This window comes from Cricetulus griseus, chromosome 6 (genome assembly GCF_003668045.3).
Source record: "Cricetulus griseus strain 17A/GY chromosome 6, alternate assembly CriGri-PICRH-1.0, whole genome shotgun sequence".
NCBI classification, from domain to species: domain Eukaryota; kingdom Metazoa; phylum Chordata; class Mammalia; order Rodentia; family Cricetidae; genus Cricetulus; species Cricetulus griseus.
In genome coordinates this window covers 147,306,575-147,325,357 of record NC_048599.1, presented here as the reverse complement: position 1 = coordinate 147,325,357, position 18,783 = coordinate 147,306,575, and the positions used below count along the sequence as shown (strand labels likewise).

Genomic DNA, 18,783 nt, shown 5'->3' with positions numbered 1-18,783 from the left:
CTCTCACACACACACACACACACACACACACACACACACACACACACAAAACTATGTTCAGTGGTGAATATGTGAATATTTTAGCCAAAGCAAAACTTTACTTTTCCTCGGGACAAAATAGATTCATCCGAGCTTGAGGGTGGGGCAAAGCAGATGAGGCAGATGTGCCTGTTAGGCGTAGAGGCACAAAACTCTACCAAAGTTGTTTTGGGCTCCTGTCTAAATAATTACAGAAGACATCCCTGTATAACCCGGCCAGAGAACACCCACGAGCAAGCAAGCCATCCATGCTCTAGGTGCCTCACCGCCAGCCTTTCACTCCCAGAACTCAGCCCTGAGAGACCTAACCCCTAGTAGCCATCCATTGCTGTCAGTCTGGAGCCAGTGGCTTTTTTTCTCCTTGGGATAAACACGGAGGGGAAGACCTTCTAGGCTTGTAGTATCTGGCTGTAAGCCAGTGCCCCTGAGGCCCTTCCTAGTTGTTTAGGGTGACCACCCCCCCTTCTCCCACCCCCCCCCCCCCCGCCGCCGCTTCTGCGACCCTTGCATGAAGGTCAGAGGCGGCCTTGACCAGGGTCTTTTTTTTTTTTTTTTTGCTGGTTTCAGGCTTTTTTCTGCTTGAGTGGAAATGAAACAAACATTGCTCCTCCCGCAGCCTGACACACGTGCACTCGCGCCTGGCTCTGTATCAGGGGCCAGGACGCACTAGGCTCCCACTCCCCGGTCCGCACACGCTGCTGGCTCGCGCCCCTGGCCACGGCGCGCGGCAGGGAGGAGGCGTCCGCGGGGACCCAGGCGCGCACCCCGCCCGGCACACCCGGCACACCCGGCACACCCGGCACACCCGGCACACCCGGCACACCCGGCACACCCCGACGGAGCAGCGGCCGTGTCTCCTGCTGCACAGGGCGCCTCCAGGCCAGCGCGGTCCTGCTCCCAGCGCGGCCGACCGCACCCGCTGGGCCTGGTTCTGCGGATCAGGTGGGTCCCGCGGGGCGCGGAACACTGAAGCCACCAGTCACGCGTGAGGAAGCGGTGTGAGCGAGCAGGAAGCGCCGCCGCTCCGGCCTAGCCCTACTATGGTCCTTGTTTTTGTTCTGGTCACTTGATCATTTCTTCTGTGTCCAGTTCTTAATTCCAGGCCCTGTCCCACCCTGTACCGCCTCGCTGCATCTGTTCAACCTTCTAGATCAGGGTGTGCTGGGCTCAGGGTCGGGGTCTCCCACTTCCCTCGCTATCCGAGAAGCAGGGCCGGGTTGGGCTGGGCACGGCACTGCGGACAGTCTCGGGACCACCAGCACTAGCCAGTGAGTCTGGAAAGGCAGGAGGTGTCTTTTCCGGCTATAGGGCAGGACAGGGCGGGACGATTCTTCGGCCGGACAAAATGGGAAGGGGGTGCAGGTAGGGGTAAAGTGAGGAACTCTCGAACTCGACGGAGAGACACAGACAGACAGACAGACAGACAGAGCTGAGGAAGGACGAAGCCAAAACCAAGCCTGGACAGTCTCAGGCACTAACTTTGCTGCATGGGGTGATGGGAGGTAATCCCGTCCAACTTTTCAAACCACTTGGTTCCCACTGTAAAGACACCTTATCTAGCGTTTGAAGATGGCAGGAAAACTGCTCAACAGAGCAGAAGGGCACGAGCGCGCGCGCGCACACACACACACACACACACACACACACACACACACAAACACAAACACACGTACGTTTTATTATTTTATATTTATTTTATGTTAGCATACAAAGTAATGTGTTACACTGTGGTATTTTCATATATGCGATTGCACAAACTCTTGAAAAACATTCAAGAAACAGCAAAGCGAGAACTATGTCAGGGCGCAGGGCTTGGGAGCTGAAGAGGGAGAGCAGAGCGTCAGAAGGGAGAGGTTGCTGGGCGTTGTGTCAGCACCACTTGCTCCTCCCCCAGGAAGGACCCGCGACCCAGGGACTCTTATTTTTGTGGTTTTGCTTGTCTGGCATTATCGACCCCAAGATCTGATTGCCTCTTTCATTTGCCTGAAGGTGGATAGGTGTGTCTCAGGAGGCGGATTCTGGGTGGAGCCCTGGTCTTGTCTTTTCTTATCTGGGAGACACCGTCCCTGGCAGTCTCTTGTTGGAATGCGAAATACGGAATCTGCTGGAGACCTCACACTCAGGCTCTTGGTAGGCGAAGGTGAGGGGGTTCGCCCATGGTTGGGGTGTGCTGGGGTTGGGGCCTCAGGACTATGGGAACCTCAGCCTCTTAGTGGTATTAGGCACTTTCTGCCTTCTTTTATTTTCAGTCACAGTTATTTTTGGGAGTAGTTGTTTTCTCCCTGACGGGAGTCGGATACTGGTCCAAGTTATATTTGTTGCAATTAACAGGTGCCCGGTGACTAAATAGGGCAGGGCTGGAAGCTTCCCTTGGGATCACCTGGTTCCAGAGGCCTTGAGAACTTATTGGCTCAGGCCCTAGTGGCTTGAGGGTACCAGGAGGTCCCGGGCTCCTGCTCCTCTGAGAGTACTAGATAGAACCAATTCAGTTGCTTTTGCTTTGTCTCTCTTAGGAGGAACTCCCCAGAGGATGCTTTGGGGGAATCCTCCTGCCCCCATCCCCTATGATAGGCCAGTTTTCAGGGGAATGCCTGAGATCAGAAGGTGTAAGAAGTCCCCCAGTGGCTGAACTTTTTTTTTTCCCCAGGAAATGTCCTGAGTCACAGGACAGGAGGGGCCTTTCTCTGGCTATACTTGCCCTGAGCAGCCATTTCCCCAGTTATGTGACACTTCTGTGTCAGGGGCTAACCATGAGTCTTATTTCCTGGGCATTTCTGGGTCTTTAGTGGGACTTCTAATGTAAATGGTTCCCTCAGGTTCCCTAGTCTAACAAGCCAAGTCACTGGGATGTCAGTAATTAAATCAAAGCTGAGGTGTGAATTCAGTCCAGTAGGTCTCTAAGGTTATGGGGCTTTCTCATCAGCTTTTCTCATCGCCCACCATGGCTAGAAAATGGCTAAAAGACAGATGCTATGACTTTGGGGGAAGGGCTGGAGGAGTGGAAGGGAGGGTGCACTGGGTGGGGACTGAACATTTAAACACCTGCAGTCAGGTATAAATGTGATTTTATTTGAAGTGAATATGCTTTCTGTTCTGTGCTTTCTGCTCATTTTAGATACTTAAATTTTATTTTCTAATTTAAAGTTCACTATAATTTACATACACTAAAGTCCACAAGTCTTAAGAATTTTTGGTTCATTGAGTGGTAAGGTTTTTGGAGGGACAGTCCTTGGCCATTTTCGATGGAGTGGCTGAGGTCTTGTGTAACAAAACTTTTCCTGGGGAGATGAAACACATAATGTCTACTCACCTGGGATAGGGACAAACCAAATTATGGTTACCACCAAAGTCCAGCTTGGTGATCCAGTGAGTGTTTATTGGGGTTACATACAGGAATATGGGTGAGGGTTCACTTCCAGGAGCAGAAATAACTCATAGACACTGAATCACCAATTCCCACCCCAGCACAGGTGACAGCTCACAAAAGCTAGGAACCTGGAGCACACTGCACATCCTACAGGCAGCATGACAGGTTGGAGAGTGTCCTTTCCTTTCCAAGTGACTCTGGTCTAATCTGGTCTAAACATCTTCCAGGCAGCTCAGCTGGTTTCTGCTGCTTCTAGGCAGCTGGTATGCTCTCTGTCTTCTTTGCAGCTCAACTTCCTTGTCTGTGAGGGACTTTCAGCTTTATTGCTTGTCTGGCAGGAGGAGTCTGGTGAATCTGATCACCAGAGACTTCCTGAAACTATCATGTTGTTAGTTAAGGAACATGTTGTTAGTTGCTTAAGGAACTTCCCTGAAGGGTGAAATGTTTTAATCTAGGATGAAACTGTTACACAACAGTTTTGATTGAGGTGTGTGTTTGGGGGTGAGGATGGAGTTTTTGATGAGGGCATTTGAACCCAGGACCTTTACACACCAAGTCTGGGATGTTATCCATTGAGCTGTAAATACCCTAAGCCCTGCAAATATTCTACCTCTGAGCAATATCCCCTATCCCCTTTTGATCTGCCATTTGTTTTGAAGCAGGGTCTTGGGCTCTCTACATAGATCCCCTGTCTCAGTTTCCTAGGTGTTGGAACCCCGGGTGTGCTCTACTGCACCTGACCTCACACACTTCAGTGCGGATTTGTTTTTATATTTTAAGCCTCGAGACCATTTTGTTAGAATTGGAAGAAAATGGCAAGATAGGCATGCATGAATCCTGGCAAAGACTGGGAGGAGTATTTTGAGTTGTGGTCCAAGGGCAGGCTCATGGAAGCCTGTGAGTTTGAGGCTAGCCCGGTCAGCCAGTCTGTTACACATAGAAACTGTGTCTCCCATAGATAGGACTTAGATTCCATTCCACTCTGAGAAAGAGCCTTTCTCTTAATGGGCCTCGGCAGAATCCTGATATTTGTGGGAGAGGCCATCTTCAATGGCTTTCATGCTTGTTAATGCCGGTCTGGCTACCCATCATCTAGGAGATAGATGGCTGCCTAGTAAAGCTGGGTACTTCCATCTGAAATGGAGGCATTAAAGGCCCTAGTGCTGCCACACTTGCTGACTTTCAGGCACTGGAAGATAATCCAGGGGACCCAGTGGGGAAAATCCATACACTGTAAACAACAGGAGGTACAGTAGTGTGGCTCCTGAGATGAACAGGTTATTTCCTCCATGGAAATCTGGGCATTGTCTGTGTGACCTGAACCTGATTTTGTAGATTGTGTAAAGTAGATGAACCATTTAGTGGAACTGTCAGGTTACACAATAGTGTTTTGTTTGTGGTCAGGAAAGGTGAGAGGTTTTTACTCCAAGTTCTCTTCCTGGTGTGTCAGTAGCCCAGGCCTGAGGCACGATTCATCCCTTTTACATCTACTCACTTCTCTGATTTTCTGTTTTCACTAGTTCTTTGACTCTTTGGCTGTACATTCTTGCTGGGTGGTTAAGACCGTGGTATCCAAAATGTGCTCAATTTCCTTTTTGTTGCTAAAGGCTATTGTTGCTTCTTAAGGACTTTCAAGATCCCTTGAAGTCTCTTTGTCTCCCCTGCCAGCTTTGCCATCAGCAGGGATGAGTCGGGTTTGCTGACCATGTTGTTTCCCTTGGAAGTCCTGAGGGCTTTCTCTCTGTGTTGACCCTCCTCTTTGCAGAATGTGCCATCATTAGATCCAACCTATGCCTCACCAGGGCTCCAGTCCAGAGGACAAATGACTTGCAAGAGCTGTCAGGATCCTTGGAGAACTGTCCCATCATCCCTGGGGCCTGATTGACCCTGGGGTAGGGTTCAAAATCATGGCTGTTCTTTTAGCCCTTGAATCTTCAAGTTGGGCTGTTGAACACTCCTACCCCTCAGAAGGTCAGTTACAAGAGCCTTGAAGAGAAGCTTGGACATAGGGCACATCTGATCACTTTTTACAGATCTAGACTGGGAGGTAAACATTTATAGTTAACTATGATTATTTATTTTGATCTTAAAGCTTAAATTACCAGTCACTCTCTCTAGCAAGTTGACCTAAATTCTGAGTGACATTGTGCAGGGACAAGTTTGCTTTCTTGGGGATTAAATTTGTCCTAATCCTAGTGACTACATTTGATGAGAACCAATGTTCAAGGAAGAGTAAGGGCAGGGGCTGGGAACTGGCAGGGACACACACTACTAATCCCAGACCTGGTGAGAATAAAAACCCATGGTTTACTGGGAATTGGGGTACAGTTCCCCCTAGTCTTTAAATTGCTTTAGTTATCAGGATCTAAGTTCCCCAACTGGTGATGGTCAGGGTCTACAAGTTGCTTTGACCAGTGGGGACCAAGCTTAATACACTCTCTCTCTCTCTCTCTCTCTCTCTCTCTCTCACACACACACACACACACACACACACACACTCCCACTCTCACACACACATTTACACATATTCTCTCTCATACTCTTTCACACACACTCGCACATACTCTCACAATACACAAACTCTCTCACAGAGATACACACACACTCAACACACACCGACACTCCTACAGACACCTTCGCACACAGTATCTCTCTCTCTTTCTTTGTCTCCCCCCGCCCCAACACAGAGCATGCCTTTAATTCCCTTCCTGGAAGAATCCAGAGTGATGGGGAGGCAATCCTAAAGAGCCTTTTATTCCAGTCACTGTGTTGGAGGCTGATAGTTCCAAGGCAGTCTCTGTTCCCTTTAGGACCCAGTTGGTACATTTAGGTAAAGATCTAAAAAATCAGCTTATGGTGTTATGAATATATTCCTCTCCAAGAAATTTCAGCTAGCACCAAAGCAAAGGCCTTGAGACCCATGGTGACAGGGAGATAAAGCCTGAAGATGAAATTGGGAGAATAGTCAAAGAGTAGTCACTGATGGGCCACCGGGTCTGTTGTTTGTGATCCTCCTGTATGTTACCAGAGAATCAGGGTTCTCTTCTGCAGGGGCTTAGTCTTGTTGGTAAAAAGAATTTAGAAACAAACTCAGAAGGAAACTCAGGAACCATTTTATGAAAATGTACAAGAACAGCAACAGGGCAGGTTAGCTGCTGGGAGGAAGGAGCTGTGTAAGTGGGAGAGAGAGAGAGAGAGAGAGAGAGAGAGAGAGAGAGAGAGAGAGAGAGAGAGAGAGAGGGTCCAAGGTAGGCTCAGCTGTGGAGGTCTGCAAGCAGTTGTGCTGGGTGTCAGCTATCTACAGAGCAACAGTGATGAGCAGAGGGTCAGAATGAGTGTGCTTTCCAAAGGAGAGATAGAATGAGAGGAAAGAAACAGTTAGTTAGACCTTTTGTGTTAGAACTCTGAAGAGCAAGAAGGCAGGAAAATATAAGCAACGTCTTTTATTTTTTTTTAATTTTTTTGAGACAGGGTCACACTTAGCCCATGCAGGCCTAGATTGTATGTAGCTAAGGATCACCTTGGATTTCTGACTTGCTTCCACTTGAGTGCTAGGACTGTAAGGGTGCACTGCTGTGCCATGTTTATGTAATTGCTAGGGACTGAACCTGGGACTTTGTATATGCCGAGCAAGGAGCTCCATCCCAGCACAGTTGTCAGCACCTATATAAGCAACTACCCAAAATGAGACAAAATATTTTCATCAAGCATAGAGAGATGGCTATCAGCTAAAGATTCATTCTACTCTTGCAGAGGACCTGAGTTTTGTTTCTAGCACTCAGAACAAGTCAGGTGGCTCATAAATGCCTATGACTCTAGCTCCAGAGGACCTGATACCTTCCTCTGACCTCAGAGGGCCCCTGCATGCATGTGCAACACCCCATAGAGACAGACACACATACCCGTCATTAACAATAATAAATCTGAAAACACTGTCATCATCCAAGAAAATACTCATTTTCTTTCCCCCAACACAACCGTTTCCTGAGTTTGTTGGTCACTGATTGGTTTTGCCTGTTCCTGGACTTCATGTAAACAGAATCAAATATATCTGGTTTATATCACTCACACAATGTGTTGAGATTCAATTGTAGTGTGCTTATGAGTAATTTGATTTTTGCTATTGTTAAGCTGTATTCTGTTTCACAGCTACCATTTGTTCATCTCTTCTCTCATCAACGACCAGGTTAGTCCCTTCCAGTGTGGGACTAGTGTGCAAGCATTCTTGTTTAAACCTTTTTAGAACATTGGAGTGCAGCCAGGAGTAAAATGTGAAATTTCTGGGTCACTGTATGTTCCCATAGCAGTGTATGAGAACTGGAGTTGTTGAGGTGTGTGTGTGTGTGTGTGTGTGTGTGTGTGTGTGTGTGTGTGTGTGTGTGTGTGTACCTGTGAAAGTGGTTATGTTATGCTGGTCCATCCATGCACATACAGAATCCAAAGGGAGAAGTTGGGTGTCTTCACTCGTCACCTTCTTTTTTTGGTGACAGGGTCTCACTGGATCTCAAGTTCCCCACCTTAACTAGACTAACTGGTCAGCAAGCCCCCAGGATCCTCCCTCCTGTCTCTAGGGTTCCCCAGCACTAGGGTTCTAGGCATGCACCACCATGCCTGACTTTTAAACTTAGCTCTTCATGCTTGCAGAGCAAGCACTACCCACTGAGCCATCTCTCTGGCTGACTGTTGTTGACAATATTTGATGTTAATGGTCTTCTTTGGTTTTTCGAGACAGGGTTTCTCTGTGGCTTTGGAGGCTGTTTGTCTTGGAACTAGCTCTTGTAGACCAGGCTGGTCTCAAACTCTCAGAGATCCGCCTGCCTCTGCCTCCCGAGTGCTGGGATTAAAGGCATGCGCCACCTCACCACCACCACCTGGCATTGATAGTCTCTTCTTTCTCCTTTATTCTCCTAGATACTCTCTAGAGCCTAGATCCCTCCTCTATTTATGCTCTCTGACTGCCAGCTCCACCCATCCCTCCTCTCTACTGCCTGGCTATTGACCACGCACCTTTTTATCAGCTAGTCAGGTGCCTTAGGCAGGCAAAGCAACACATTTTTACATAACAAATTTTTACATAACAAATTTTTACATAACAAATGCAGCATAAACAGATGTAACACATCTTTACATAGTTAAAGTAGTACTCTGCAACATAACAAATGTAACACATCCTTTTTGCCTACTAAAGTAATATGCCACACCAAATAACCACACAACAGAGTCTATACTAGGCTGTTTTGAAATTGCCTCTACCAACAGAATTAAAGTCTCCTCACTCTCATGCAAACTTTTTGGACAAGGGCAAAAAGCAGCCACATTCTTTGTCAAATTGTCACCAGAACAGTCTCTAGACCACATGCTAAAATTCTCCTTTGAAACCTCTTGAGCCAGGCTTTCACAGTGCAAATCACCCTCAACATTACTGTTTTCCATGCTCAAAGCATCCCGCTGCTTTCCAAACCCAAAGTCCCAAAGTCTACATTCCTCCAAACAAAAGCATGGTCAGGCCTATCATAGCCATATATCACTTCCTGGTATCAACTTCTATCTTAGTTAGGGTTTCTGTTGCTGTGAAGAGATACCACGACAACCTCAAAGCCCACCCCCACAATGACACAAAGCCACACCTACTCCAACAACACCACACCTCCTCATAATGCCATTCCCTATGGGCCTATGGAAGCCTTTTTCTTTCAAACCTCTGCACCTCCCCATTCCCTTTCCTTAAACCATTTCTCCCTTTCTAATTTCGTAACATACACTCACATTCACATAACTAACATATAACCACATAACTACACACACATAAATACTAGATAAATGCTAAGATCAGCATGAGAGAGAATGTGGGGTATTTATCTTTTGAGCTTGGGTTACCTTTCAATATAGAACTTGCCTGAAGATCAGAGTGCAAAGCTAGCCACAGCCATAGAGGCCAGGCAGTGGTGGCCATCTCTTTAGTCACAGCACTTGGGAGACAGAGGCAGATGGATCTCTGGGAGTTCAAGGGCACCCTGAACTACATAAGAGTGAATCAGTCTAAAAGAGAAACAGAGCTCAGGCCTTTAATCCAAGCACTAGAGAGAATATAAGGAGCTCTGTGCAGTCTTGAGAGCAGTCTGACATTTGGTGAGAAGTGGTGCAGTCTGGAGATGCAAATCTGGGGTTCAATAGATCGCCCCTTTGGTCTGAGCATTGATAGAGGTGAGAATACTCAAATGGCTGGCCACTTTGCTTTTCTGATCTTCAGCTTTAACCCCAATACCTATCTCTGGGTTTTTATTATTTGTGCTATATTACCTAAATATATTTTCCAGTTTTACCTATTTTTCTGCAAATTTCATTTTTATTTGTGGCTTATTAAGATTCCTATGTGTATTTATATATACTGCATTTTTATACCCATCAACAGATGGATAGCTAGGCTGATTTAGTTTTTTTTGCTATTATGAATAGATCAGCAGTCAACATGGACAGGCAAGGATTTCTTGGTAGGATAGAGTCCAGGGGTAGTAGAGCTGGGTCATGTGGCAGTTTGGTGTTTAGTTTTGTGAGAAGCCTCTGCACAGATTTCCATAGTGACTACACTGGTTTACATTTCCACCAGCAGCGAGTAAGGATCCCTCTTACTCATATCCCTGCCAGCATTTGTTGCCACTTGTTTTCTTCATGATAGCCATTCTGACAGGATGAGGTGGGGTCTCAAAGTCATTTTAATTTGCATTTCCCTGATGGCTGAGGATTTTGAGCAGTTTTACAAAAACATTTATTGGCCAGTTGTGTTTCTTCAGCTCATTGGCCCACTTGTTAGTTGGCAGGTTTTTTGGAGTCTTCCTTCCTTCCTTCCTTCCTTCCTTCCTTCCTTCCTTCCTTCCTTTCTTTCTTTCTTTCTTTCTTCCATCCTTCCTTCCTTTTTTTTTTTTTTTTGAGACAGGGTTTCTCTGTATTGTTTTGGAGGTTGCCCTGGAACTCGTTCTGTAGACCAGGCTGCTAGCCTGGAACTCACAGAGTTCCACCTGCCTCTGCCTCCCAAGTGCTGGGATTAAAGGCGTGCACCACCACTGCTGGGTTTTTTTTTTTGTTCTTTATATAATCTACATAGAAACCTACAACTGAAGTATAGAGATGGCAAAGATCTCATTCTTCAGGCTTTCTTGTTTCCCAGACCCAACTAGAAGGAAATAAGTAAGATAAATGTTTGGCGTGAAGAGGGAAATGGCAGCAAAGTTGGCCTAATTACAGTCTACCCTCCTTTCTGCATGCCCCAGGCAGCTGTGGGGCTCAGACCTCTCTTATAGCTGACTGCAGTGTCAGGCAGGGCCAGATGGGGTCACAGGGCAGCAAGTACGGGGCCTGGTGAATTTCTTAGTGGGACTTGGAGTCACACTGTTGGAAAGTCAGGTGGCACACACCTTTAATCCCAGGACTCAGGAGACAGGCAGCTAGATCTCTCTGAGTTCAAGGCTACCCTGTCCTACACCAGGGTAAAGAAAAAGAAACAGAGCTCACACCTTTAATCCCAGCACTAGGGAGGTGGAGACAGGAATTCAGAGCTTCTGCCTCTGAGTATTCATGTAGATAGCATTGGCTCTGAAGATTCATGGAGACAAGACAGCCCTTTCAGCCTGAGGTAGAGGTAAGAGCTAGTGGCTGAGTGATTGCTTCTCTGATCTTCAGCTTGAAGTTTGAACCCTAACATCAGTCGCTGGGTCTTATATTATTCGTGATACACATCCTCTCTGTATATGTCTGAGAATCCTCTCTGTAGATGTCTGAGCATCCTTTCTGTAGGTGTCTGTCTGAGCATCCTCTCTGTATATGTCTGAGCATCCTCTCTGTAGATGTCTGAGCGTCTTCTCTGTAGGTGTCTGTCTGAGCATCCTCTCTAGCTGTCTGAGCATCCTCTCTGTAGATGTCTGAGCATCCTCTCTGTAGATGTCTGAGCATCCTCTCTGTAGATGTCTGAGCATCCTCTCTGTAGGTGTCTGTCTGAGCATCCTCTCTGTAGATGTCTGAGCATCTTCTCTGTAGGTGTCTGTCTGAGCATCCGCTCTGTAGATGTCTGAGCATCCTCTCTGTAGATGTCTAAGCATCCTCTCTGTAGATGTCTGTCTGAGCATCCTCTCTGTAGATGTTTGAGCATCCTCTCTGTCAATGTTTGAGCATCCTCTCTGCATGAGAACATTTTCACTTCCACCTAGTTTTTAGTAGTCACAGCCAGTCATACGACCAAGTAAAAAGTCAACTGGGTATATATCTATGGCCTTGCTTATTTTCAGGGTATCAGTATTTTGAAATAATCATTTAATTGACCATATATGTTTGTTAATAAAATACTTTCCTTAATATTTATTAAGAGTACGTTTCAAGGCCCCAGTGGCTACCTGAAACCTACATGAATTTCTATGTACTATTTTCCCCTGTGACTACTTAGGAACCAAGGGACTGTGTCATCTGGGATATCACTGCAGTCAAAGCCCTCTCACCAGATAGAAAGCTGATTGGGTGTTTTGATCTTTCTAAGCACATGTTCCTTTATGTGATATGCAGGGTGCTGCAATGGTTGCACTTTGGCCTTGGCCTTGATCTCATCCCCACATACCCCAATCTCTACTCTAGCCTTAGAAATTACTGCAATTCCTGGGACCCACTTATCCCTGTTTAGAATGCCCCTCCTACTGCCCCCCAAGTCTAGCTTCTACAGATTCCTACTCATCCTTCAAGGCCCAGTGGAACCCTTGTCCTTTTTTTGGAAGTCAGTTTCTTTGCCGTGTCCTAGGTGAGTTAGGCATTCCTTCTGGCTCCACTAGCTCCCTGGACATCCTGCAGGGTGAGCCTCAGCTGCATTATTTCTTCCCTCCTAAGTTGTGAACTGATGAAGCCAGAGTTCATGGTTGGCTTTATAGACTCCAGAGTTCTCTGGTTGGCAATACTGTTTGCTGGTGTGGCCTGTGGTGAATACTGCCTTGGTTCTTTGTCTCACTTTATTTCTCTCTCTGTGTCTCTCTTTCTCTCTTTCCTCCCTTCTTCCATCCTTCCTTCCCTTCCTTTCTTACTTGCATGCTGGCTTTCAGATTGTGAGTATAGGTGTTTTGCCTGCATGTGTGTATGTGTACTGTGTGTGTCTGCCCGGTATCTGACAGGTCTGAAGGGCACTGGATCTCTTGGAACTGGGGTTACAGATGGCTGTGAGCCACCGTGTGAGTGAGGGGAACAAACCCAGCCCATCAGAAGAACAAGTGCTCCTAACCATGGAGCCATCTCTCCAGTACTATACTTGAGTCCTTAATGGCTGTCACAACTGAGTCCTGCTCCATAGATGGCTACTGGGTACAGTGCTTTCCCTCCTGAGAGCAGGCATTTGGGAAGTGAAAGATTAGTTGAGATTTAGGCCAGACTGCAGGCAGAAGGGTCACCATTTAGCATACTTACCCAGAATTATTTTTGAGAATCTTTCTGGATCTAAAAAGAGGAAGTAAAAATGGATAGTGTAGCTCTCCAGCCAGGGCTGGTCTTACCTTAGTGCCCAATCTCCACGTGAAGACTGCAGAGCTTTGGGACATGAAATTAAGAGAGGCTGTAGGAAATTTCCCGTGGAAGCAAGGCCCCACACAGAGTAAGAAAGATGGAGGAGGAGCATATAGACAGAGAGACTGAGGCTGAGGGAAGGAAGGGCTTGGCACTTCTTACTGGCTGGAGAGGGAGACAGGCCCTGGAAGAATGAACTCACCTGACTAGGGGGTGATTGCAACACTCTGGGGGAATCAGGAAGGAGTCACAGAGTTGATATGACCAGGATTGTCTATGTGGTGTACAGTTTGAGAAGTGAAATTGTGTAACCCTGGGAGGACAGCAGAATAGGAATTATTTCTCCATTTTACCTCTAGGCAAACTGAGGCTTGGCCAGGAATAGAGTGAAATGGGAGAGTTGAACTGTAAAAGCTAGATCTTGGATTCTAATAGCATGGCTGGGAGCTCCAGGTGGAAAGCATTCTGGAGGCAGTTGCTGGGTCATAGGGAATTGAAGAAGGCTGTTGCATGAGGTGCAGAGAGAGAGAGAGAGAGAGAGAGAGAGACAGAGAGAGAGAGACAGAGAGAGAGAGAGAGAGACAGAGATAGAGAGAGACAAAATGGGGGGTGAGGTGTTAGGACTAATCTTGTCATTACCCTCCCTTCATGTTCTTGCCTGATTACAGCTACCACACCCAGGTTATGAGATTCTTGAAACCAAACCCAGGTCCTCCTGGATGTTGGACACTCTACCAACTCAGCTACAGCCCTAACCCTTGGGCTTGCTGTTAACAGGACTTTCACAGAGGTTGCCTAAGACCATTGGAAAACACAGATTTTTACATTACAATTCATAACAGTAGCAAATTTACAGTTATGATTTTATGGTTGGGGTCACCGACATTAGGAAGGTTGAGAACCACTGATGTGGATGCTTTGGTCTGGGCTCTTCTGCAGGCCAGGCCACTGGAAAGGGCTGTGGGCTGAAAGTGAGGTGGTTATGTCCCACCTAGTTCTGGTGCTGCTGACTGTGGTGGTGTATGAGCCTCAGTTTCCCTGCCAGTCAAACAACACAGGGCACAGGTTGATCAGATAACCTGCCTAAATATTCACAGCTAAACAAAAGGAAGGAGTCCAAACCTACAGCAAATGAACTCTCAAAGCAAAACCCAAAGAAAGGAAGTGCCTGTTATTCCCAGAGGAATCCCAAGTCATCAGTGCTCTCTTGACAGCTTGGACATCAGGAAGTGACTTTCTGATGCAGCTGCCTGGGGACTCACTGTGGCTCTGCCAGCTGTGCAATATTCGCACAACTGCCCCAATGAATGGACTGAGGGCACTTACTAACCCTCACACCTGCCTGTAGAGAGACCATGGTTAGACATCTGAGCATGTGCACACTGACAGCCTACCGCTGGGAGGCGATCCTTGATCATGGCTGAATAGGGAACGCTTCCCTGCAAATGTGACCTTTGCACTGAGTGAAGAGGGAAGTTTCTGAAGCAGAGGAACTCTCCATGAGAACCAACCATCCCAGAACCCTCCCTGCAGCTGCTCTAGAATGCTGAGAGAGTGCACTATTGGCTGAAGGCAAACAGGAAGCCATCAGCAGGAGCAAGCCTAGTACCTACTCAGCTGCCCAGAGGGGTGAATTGGTTAGCCACACCCAGGGAGCAGCTGTCTGCCTTCTTCCTGCTTTCAGAAGACCATGGGTGCATATGTGGCAGACCAGCTGTCCCTAGGAGGAGCTTGACTCCCAAGGGTTGCTGATGGATGTCTGTAGACCCTTAAGAATCTGGTCTGTGTGTTAGCTGGTACGATACAAAGGAAGTGTAAATGATATTTCTATTTTTGGTTGTGAGCCTTTAACGGCTGAGCCATCTTTCTAAATACAAACTGGACTGAGGGCTTGGGATGTCATCTTTAATGCCATCCTGAATGACAATCACCACAGAGGTGCTCAGTGACTCTGAGTCTACACACCAAATCCCCCGAGAAGGTGTATGGGTCAGAGATGGTGGATACAGACACCCGAGGGAGACACCAGCACCTGGGGCAGACAAGGAATGGCCAGAAGGATATGTGCTGCTACAGAACCAGTCAGTCTGGACAGAGCCAGTCAGACCTGGACAGAACCAGTCAGTCTGGACAGAGCCAGTCAGGCCTGGACAGAACCAATCAGGCTTGGACAGAACCAGTCAGTCTGGACAGAGCCAGTCAGGTCTGGATAGAACCTGTCAGGCCTGGACAGAGCCAGTCAGACCTGGACAGAGCCAGCCAGGCCTGGACAGTACCCAGGAATTTGATCAGGATCACAACCCACAGGTTGAGAACTGCTGACTAGAGGAACTAGAGTTTTGGTGTCGTCTTATGCTAAGAGGCCCCTTTCAGTTGTAACCTCTTTGATACACACACAAACCAGGACCTCCTCCCGCATCAGGCCTAGTGCTGAAGAATGAACACAGGGCTTTATGCTTGCTGGGTAAACACTCTACCATTGAGTTATTACATACCCAACCTCTGAACATGGAAAGTTAATTTATCAAAAAGACAAAGAGCCTGCATGTAGCTCAGTTGGTAGAGTACTTGCCTAGCATGCACAGAGACATGAGCTTTGCTGCCAACATAGCGTGGGGGTGCAGGCCTGCTCTTTAAGCACTTGGGATGTGGAGGCAGGAGGATTGGAAGGTCATCATTGGCTACATAGCTGTCCCCTTTGAGATGAGATTTCACTGTGTTAGCCCTGGATAGCCTGGAACTCACTATGTAGAACAGGGTGGCCTTGAACTCAGAGATCTGTCTATGTCTGCCTCCTGAGTGCTGGGATTAAAGGTGTGAGCCACCATGCCCATAAAAAAAAATAGACCTACCAAACCACCCTAAATGCCCACACATTGAGAATGGGCTACAACCTTCCCAGGAGTGAGGAGGTCCACAAGAAAACCCAGCCTCTCATAGTATTTGGTGACTTGGAGGACTGTGGAGTTAGCAGATATTGGTGACTGGTTCTTCCAAACATAGCACCCTGCTGTGCAGTGTTTGCCAATTTCTAGTGTAAATATTTCCACCCCGTCCATTTCCAGTTGCTGCGGAGGAACGGGGAAAGGTGCAGGGGAGCCACAGTGGCGTGGTGTTTTCCACCCTGTCTACATTCAGTTAACAGAAGTAAACCCAGAGGACAGCTCACACAGTGATCAAAAAGGATGGGTTGTTTCCACCTTCCTTCTTAGTATGACTCACTGACTTGTAACACTTGTAAACGTGTGATTCAACTTTAGTTTTCATGGCCTCTTAGTTTTTAATTATTGTTGTCACACGCTAATGTATACATTTATGAAAACAATCTATTCCGTGCATTCAGTATATGTGTTTGGGGCTGATTGCTTGGGGTGGGGTCATCTGTCTGGGGCATATCCTCTAACTACAGTAGTGTCTGTGTTGAGAGAGCTCCTGGTCAGACCCTCCCCTATCCAGAGTCACTTTGTCCAAAGCTTCTGTTTGAGCCTAGAGTGGCAGCTGAGATGGTGAATACACATGGGAGGTGGGAGAAAGGAAGATCAGGAGTCCAAAGCCATCCTCACCGACATTAGATTAGAAGCCAGCCTGGGCTAGGGGGCCCTGTCTAAATGCATGAACACACACACACACACACACACACACACACACACACACACACACACACCCTCTCCCTTTCACTTGCTCTATAACCCTTCCTGACACCTGTGCCTCCTCTCTTTACTGATTTAGGGTGGCTCCTAAGCAACCCTCTAAAGCAATCGGTCTTAACCCTTGGGCCACAACTCCTTTCCTTCAAAGGTGGGGTTGAAAGACTGTTTCACAGGAGTCACCTAGACCTCGGGGAAAACCCAGATGTTTACATTACAATTCATAACAGTAACAAAATTACAGTTACTAAGTAGCAATGACAGTAATTTTATGGTTGGGGGCCGCCACAGCATGAGGAACTGTGTTAGAGGGTGGCAGTGTTGGCAAATGAGAGCCACTGCCCTAAAGCCCATGTTAAAGGCTCCACTTCACAGTGGCACTACCTGGAGGGGGGCCCAGACAGAGGTCTCAGGTCACAGGAAGCACACACTTCAGTGGCCAGTGGGTTCCTAGACCCCTTTATCTGTCCTCCTCTGGTTTAGATGGAAAGAAATTTAGTTATCTGTGTGTGGACATGTGTGTGAGAGTGCCATGGAGGCAGAAGAGGGCATCAGATCCCCTGGAGCTGGAGTTACAGGTGGTTGTGAACACCTGGTGTAGGTGCTGGGAACAAAATTTGGCAAGAGCAGCAAATACTTTCAAGCCCTGAGCTGTCTGTCTCTCCAGACTTTTCTTCTTAGGTATCCAAGGCTGGTATTAATCTCCTGACTCCATTCCCTCATACATGTATGCTATCATGCCCGGCTTCTCCTCCTCCTCTTCTTCCTCTTCCTCTCCTCCTTCTGCCTCTCTCCTTTCTTCCTTTGCTTCCTGGTAATGAGGTACGCAGCATTCTTTTCTGACATTAAGTACTACTATGTCCCCAAAGCATCGTGATGGCTGTGTCCCCAGAGGCCAGCAACTCTGTATTGAAACCTTGTAAAGCATGAACTAAAGCTGAATATCTCAATTATTGTTACAGTTAGAAAGCTAACTCTTGCCAAGTGATGTGCGAGTGCCCTGAGGACCCGCAGCTTGCCTGCTGGCCTCACCACTGAGACTCATGCTTTTGCCTGTACCTCACAAACTTGTGGGTTGACTGATGGAATGGATGTAGGGCAGGAGCCTTCTAGACTTCCCACCTTTCCCACCTTTGCTGTGAGGTGCATCTTTCCTTGAGCCCCAGTTTATCTGTAAAAGAGAAGGGGTTGGGGTTGACCTCAGGGTCTCCGTCAGCTGTGAAATGCCTCTGTGCCTGGTGGTCGCCAGCCGCCAGCTGAGGGCCCACCAAGAACAGCTCTTTGATGGTGATTTCTGGCTCTTGTTTACTCCAGGATTTGACAGCTGAGCAGCTGCTGTAGATGGGGTGAGTGGGACAAGCAGTGTGATCGTGACCACTGCATGTTGTGTGTTCAGAACAGGCCAGAGAGAAGATACAACATAGGTGAGGTTCATTGCATGTTTGATTTTAAATTGGGTTTTGGCCATTTCATGTTCCTAGCCTTTCATTGTCACAAAGGTTTTGTGGCTCATTCATTCGGTAACTTGCCAATACATGGAGCTGGAAACCACAGTTTAAGAAACCATGTGCTAAAATCACCGTAGGCCATGCCTCACATCTGGCCTACCAGGAAATGATTGCAGGGTTATCTAGAGTTCATCAAGGATTGTGCTTGCAAAAGGTCAGGTACAGGCAGGCTGCTTCAAACATCCCTGGCTGAGGCTGTACTTCCAGGAACCTCAATGGCAGTCACGGCTGTGGAGTCATCTCCACGATTCCGCAGAGTGTTGAAGACAGCTGCTCCTGGCATATGGGTAGTCTGGCTGGTTAATGGGATAACAGTCATTTTGCTCCCAGCGGCCAGGGCAGCAAGAGTCTGACAGCTGCTAATCAGGGAGACAAGGTTTTTGCTTCTTTTTAGGAGCATGAGCATCAGAAGAACACCCTGCAGTGTAGGAGAGCAGGAGCAGGAGCAGGAGCACTTGGCAGGGGGCACTGGGACTTTTGATGGGCTATTTGAACAATGTGTAACACCTGCCTAGCGTCCCAGAAAGAAGTGGGTGTCCCTACAGCTTCCACACAACGTGGCAGAGATCCACAACTGAGTGACTTCAAGGTGCTGGTTTTAAGGACTGTCCATTTTGCTCTCTTTACCAGTGGTGACTGCATACTGAGTTCAGAATGGCTTCCCTCTGCAGCCCATGGTTAGTCCTGGCCTAGC

General features: G+C 47.5%; 1 protein-coding gene across 3 annotated transcripts in view; it reads left to right on the top strand.

The window, feature by feature from the left end:
* The first annotated feature begins 840 nt into the window (after window positions 1-840).
* Ggta1 (glycoprotein alpha-galactosyltransferase 1 (inactive)) overlaps window positions 841-18,783 on the top strand; it is a 65,919-nt gene continuing 47,976 nt past the window's right edge. The window contains exons 1-2 of one of the 3 annotated variants that reach the window (XM_027423667.2): window positions 841-981; window positions 2,029-2,169. The gene's annotated coding sequence lies outside the window, so the exon portion shown is untranslated. Of the gene's footprint in view, window positions 982-1,705; window positions 2,180-18,783 lie in introns of those variants that run through there. The other 2 variants (XM_027423664.2, XM_027423665.2) reach the window with 2 other exon arrangements.